Source organism: Gymnoscopelus braueri (genome assembly GCF_963280865.1).
Source record: "Gymnoscopelus braueri genome assembly, chromosome: 8".
Lineage (NCBI taxonomy): Eukaryota > Metazoa > Chordata > Actinopteri > Myctophiformes > Myctophidae > Gymnoscopelus > Gymnoscopelus braueri.
The window spans coordinates 28,881,702-28,887,769 of record NC_137609.1 but is presented as its reverse complement, the minus strand read 5'-3'; positions in this window follow the sequence as shown (position 1 = coordinate 28,887,769).

Sequence of the window (6,068 nt, the reverse complement as noted above, 5' to 3'; positions counted from 1 at the left end):
ATAATATTGTGTTTTGTTTCTTGTTAGATACTTCATCATACAACTAGTGAAAACAGCCAATCTAAAAGCTCACAACACATTACACCACTGCATGTTGTGAGCTGCATCTGATATATTCGCTATTACTGACAATGTAATTGAGATAATGAATGATGCTAGACAGAAATGTATCATCAGAATTACAGGGGGAAAAAAGTGGTCCTTTATGTGAAGTACTGACAATGGAATGAAACTAGAATCATGATATACTTTATTGATCCACAATACTGTCACCACAGTATTGTAGAACATGCAGTTTAAAATAAAGACGATTAAGCAACAACAAAAAAAAACGGGACAGCCATCATTACAATTTAAAAGTAGGCTATAAAACTAAACTACATACAGTGTTAATAAATTAAACGACTGCCTGAAGACTATTTGAAACACTTAAGATGTGAAACCTTAATCTATTTAAATGCATGGAAAGTAGATTTCAACAGCTATTCTTTTTACCCATTCAGACCACACCTGGCCTGGCCAGATTCAAAAAACCTACTTAGACCTGTGAAATCTGGATCTAGATTAACTAGGAGACCCCAGAAACTAATTAAACGGTTTCTTTTTTTTTTTAAATTACTGTTCCATTTGTGAAAATGGAAAAAAGGGGGAGATTTCACTGCTGTTCTGAACTAATTAACCTGCAGCCATCAACCAACATTGTCCTATGGGTCACTTGTGTTTTCTGGCCACCAGGGGGCAGTGAAGACATCGTTTGTTCGGTGAGAAATTCTAAATTTAGTCCCACGAAGTTGAGCTTAACTGTGGTGGTCGTAGGCGCGCGCGTACACACACACACACACACACACACACACACACACACACACACACACACACACACACACACACACACACACACACACAGACACACAGAGAGAGAGAGAAGGCTATGATGCATGTATTATGTATCTTCTGCCAACCTTGTACCCAGTGAGCACTCAGCGGGCGTTGCCGTGCCTGTGGGGGCAAACAAAGGCATCGATTATTGTATGCTTTGGAAATCCCACTGTTGGTCTGCCATTCTAAAACTCAGAGGCAGCTTTACAAGTTACTGTTCGGAGGAAATCAGCTGGAAACACGTTTGCTGCAGTTTGTCAATTAATTCCCAAGAATCAAGGCCCTTCAACCTCCTTTCAAGATGGTGCAAAAGCACAATGTGTTGATGGGGCAGGCTATTGAATCAAGCGTTGGCTTTAAAAGGACAAAATAGTTGCTATCTTCAAGAGAAGAGAAGTTCCCATATAGCCATAGCCGACGTTTGTCCATCTCTACGGTAGCCTAATAGCTGTCAACGGCTCCACGGTGTTGCCACACAATTATGTCATCAGCAGTAATGAATCTGATTTAAGACACTGTGACCACCAAATAGACCAGTGGCTCTCATTTCATTTATTTTCTTTTTTTAGGTATTAGTTCTAAAAGTCCTTAAATTGACACTTTACTGTCACCTGCTGCCATGGAGCTCCTGGCCCCTATCTGATGCCCTCGAATCTCCAACGCAATTCCCTGACTTTTAGGTGAGATAAATGACTAAATGTTTTTCTAACATGTGATTGATTTATTGATTGATTGATGTAGGCCTACTTTATTTAGTAAGACATGAGAACAATAGTACATGGAAGTACAAATTCACAATACAAGGTCTACTAAACTGGAAGATTCATTAAGCAGAATAAGCACTGAGCTTGTTTAAGATGAGATCCTCATGCACACAAATCATGATGACATATAAGAGACAGACAGATATTCACACTAACTATACAGAATGTAAATGTGAAGGATCCAATGAATATAGGTTACACTAGGCTACTACTTTTATGTTTCTGTTAATGTCAGTTTCATGCCATTTGGTTTTAAAAAAGGTAGGGCAACTGGAACTGAGCTCAGTTTGTTCAGGAAAGGCCACCAATTGCAAACTGGTTCTGATGGAAAACTTTCCCAATCACAGTTTTTGCACATACAAAAATTCAAATTGCCATACATTTTTTCAAAAATGTGTTTATTTGTTCAATATATTCCCAACATCTTAGGCTATAGCTCTAAGTTATGACACTTGTGTAACACATTCTGAAAAGCAAACTAAGTGAAAGCTTACAGCAGCCACTTCAATGCCTGAGTGGTAGCCATGGATCACAAGACGGTCATCTGTCAGGACTCAGGACATATGACAGTCATGTATCAGGGCTACCTGAGTGGCAGATATAATGGGTACAAAGAGAAGTCCATTGTGCTTCAGCCAGTTAAGACCGGGAACGCATCTGTCATTTTAGATTTTAGCTATAACCATTATTTTATTATGGCTATTCAAAGTTAGCAGATCAAGCTCATAGGCTACGAGCTTGTAGATCTGCTATTTTTTTTTAAATCGTGGAACATTTGAGCAAATCTTTGAATATATATGTTTTTAAAGCGAACATTTGTAACTCAAATATTTGCTTCTGGAGGTCCCTGGAACTCAATATTTTTTACAAATGTTCGCTTTGAAAAATATATATTCAAAGATTTGCACAAATTTTCACGATAAAAAAAAAATGCAGATCTACAAGCTCATATCGTGGCACTCGGTGCCGCGCTATAAGCTTGTAGATCTGCAATGTTTTGAAAAAGAAATCTAAAATGACACAGATGCGTTCCCGGTCTTAATGGGTTAAAGGTAGAAGGGCTCTGTGCTCATCAGGGACTACTTGAACCAGAAAGAAAAATACCTGGGCACTTCAGAAGAGACAACTACCCCAAAAAAATTGCTGGAGCACTCGACTGGTCTGCACATAGCCTATTTATTATTGTGCAGGGGTGACTGAGTTTGGACTTGCGTCTTCCTCAGAGTCAAACAGGAGGGGCCAAAGGATGGGCCTTTAGCTGTCTTGGCAGGGGCCAAATCCTGTGCTGGGCCAAGACAGTCAAGTCAAGTCACATTTATTTAGAGTCAATGTATTTGATGTCATGTATTTGTCTGTTTTATTTTACTGTTTGATTACTATTTGGCAGTTTTATTGTATTTACTGTCTGCCTTATGTTTTTGATTGATTGAATACTACAGGCTACTTAATATGTAAAAACAGCACAGGGTACAGTAAAACACAAGCTAAAAAGGATAGCACAATTCCATTGTGGTCCTATAATTATTTGACTTTATTGTCGTTTTGAAATTGTAACCACTTTTGTATGCCTTAAAAAAATATACTTATTCACAGTAGAATTTGAATTACAAAGCTCTACGACTTGTAAGAATAGGTTTTAAAGTGAGTTGAAATTATTCTTTTTTTTTTATCCAATTGGTCAGATTAAACTTTGAGTTATACACTGAACGCATTATCGACTGCGCAGAAAACAGTTTTGTGACTGGTTGGAGAACAGTAAGGCTTTGATGTGCATTCATTTTGCTGACTGGTATAAGGGATAGCATGGTGTTTAGATTATTGCCAATTATGCCCTTCATGGTATTGACTAATGATTGCATCTCATAAGTTCTTGTCAACAAAGTGCAGTGAAGGCTGATGACATATCTTCAAGGCCTGATCCAACCCTATAACCCTTCCTGCTCACTCAGATTAGCTAACACAGGGAAGCTGACTCTATCTTAAAAGTCAATATCCGGCAATATGTTAATGTTCCTTTACGATGTCTGCGGACTTCACACAGTGCCATCGTGCAAGTCCAGTGGATCACAAGGTATGTGGTTGCCTGCCTTTTCTGACAGAGTGGGATGGACAGAATAGTCCACTGATTTACTCAACATTCCTTTCCATGCTTGAGACCTTCTACACAGCAGCTTCTAAAGTATACTATACTATACTATTGCCAACTTTGTTTTTGTTTCTTCATTTCGTCATTCTTTATTATTATTACATCCAGTATTATCATTATTACTTATTATCTTATTGTTGTTGTTGCATGCCACACCAACATTTCGCTGCTTGTACCTGTATGAGTGAGTGAGTGACAAATATAAAACCCTCTTGCAGGGCCGGCCGCTGCCATAAGCAATATAAGCGGTCGCTTAGGGCCACAACCACTAGGGGGCCAATATTTTTTTTTTAACTTTCATATTGTAATTATGTATCTCCTATCCAACAACTAGCGTTATTATTTTAGTATTTAATAAAAAATGACATAATGATTTTATAATGGGGGTGTTTGGGGGGGGGGGCACCCCAAAAAATCTTGCTTAGGGCCACGAAAATCCTAGGGCCGGCCCTGCCCTCTTGCATCTTGAGAGGTATACAAATGGATAAATTAACACTGAGGATTTTACTGTATAGTGCCTTGTTCTAGCTCAATGTTGTCTGGGGGAATTCCCTCAAAAATATAGGCCAGCATACTGGTCAAGTCTTTATTTTTAACTTCTGGGATCATGAACGTAAGTGTATTTTTAGTAACGTTTGTTTAATTGGAGAGTGACATAGAGAAACCACAATGACAGAGCACAGACAGGTTAATTGTCACTTTCAGCTTGTCTCCTTCACATTATGCACTCACAGCTGTTGCATGCTTTGAGAAGGCAGACTAGATAACTTTTCTTTATTCTTTGCTTCTTATTCTTTTTCTTTCTTTTTCGAAATATATAATTTATGCCAGCAGTGTCTGTAGTATGATGCAGTTCTCCATCTGACCGGGAAAGCCATAACAGCCAGTGTCCATAATAAATAATTTAACACCATGTTTTTCATGTTCAACTAGCAGATTAGTTTTGTTTTTCTCCCGATTATCATGTTTCCACAACTCCCCCATCCCCTCCCTTCATCACTAATCTGTCTTCTTCCCACATACTCCCCTGCCATTTCATCCCACTCCTCTCTGAAAGGAATGCTTCTCCAACTTTCTCAGCAACTCTGAGGTCTTGCGGCAGAAACCTAGAAACCTATACAGTATGTTTGGTATGGATCCCCGCAGAGCGTAAAGGTCACTCAAGTTACAGTGATAGCAGCAGACCACCCCCCCCTCTTCCTCCTCCTCTTCATTCTCTACATACAGTTGTGCTCACGCAGACGCCATCCGCCCCCAGCAGCTCCAGCACGTCACCACATTCCTGGTCGCGCTGCCTGTTATCAGGGTTTGGGCTTAACACAAACAGCAGGACGGTGGGGGGGGGAGAGCTCATTTCTCTTGCACTGTGCGAGCAGAAGCAGCTGGTTTAACTTGAAGCCTTTTTAAGTGTATTATTCTACCCCTTTACCTGTTGCAGTAATACAACTTCACAGCATGACACCTAGACTTGAGTAAGTTAAAAACACCAGTGGAGGTCATCTTAACCCATCTGTAATTGGAGACTAAAAGCCACATGGCTTTTAGTATGTGAATCTATGGGCCTGTCTGTGCCTCCTCCTGTGGGCTTTGATCACGGTGTTGCAACTTGGTTGCTCCCTACTAATACGTGACTGGTTTTATGGGGTTATTGAAACGACATCCCCTCTACAGGCCCCACCAAATGTAGGCCAAAGGGTTGGCTCATCAGAAATTCTCCACAATGAGACAGAGAGAGACCACTTCCACTTCTACAGTGTTGTTCCTGTGTATTGTGAGGGCAAACAGATACTTTCTGACTCATATTAGAGCCAAAAGGACCCCAAGGGGACCTGGGGAGATTTAGTTTGAAGGAAAGAGGTTGGCAGATATCGCTATACTGTAGATACTTTCTGTGTGATCTATCTGGGGGCTCTGCTTGGATGCTTTGTGTATCAGTGGTTATAGTGCACAAATAAATGTGGGGAAATAATTCATTTGGTTATTAAAGATAATCCCTATTCTATCCAAATGTATTCACCCCTTGCATGCACTGGAATTTAGGCATGGGCTTACTTGTAAAGTGCTTTATCTCCTGCAGCCTGAGGCTCAAACCTCCACCTGTGCACTCAGTATAATCATCACCCAGTCTCTCAAGGACTGGCCACAGACGTTTCAAGCTATAATGACTATCCACTCTTAGTGCTGCAGAGTTTCTCAGAAAACTGTCTGCTAACAGTGCAAAGTGCCATGATGAATGGCCTTGCTCTAAAAATATATATATGTTTGATCCAAACCAGAGACTA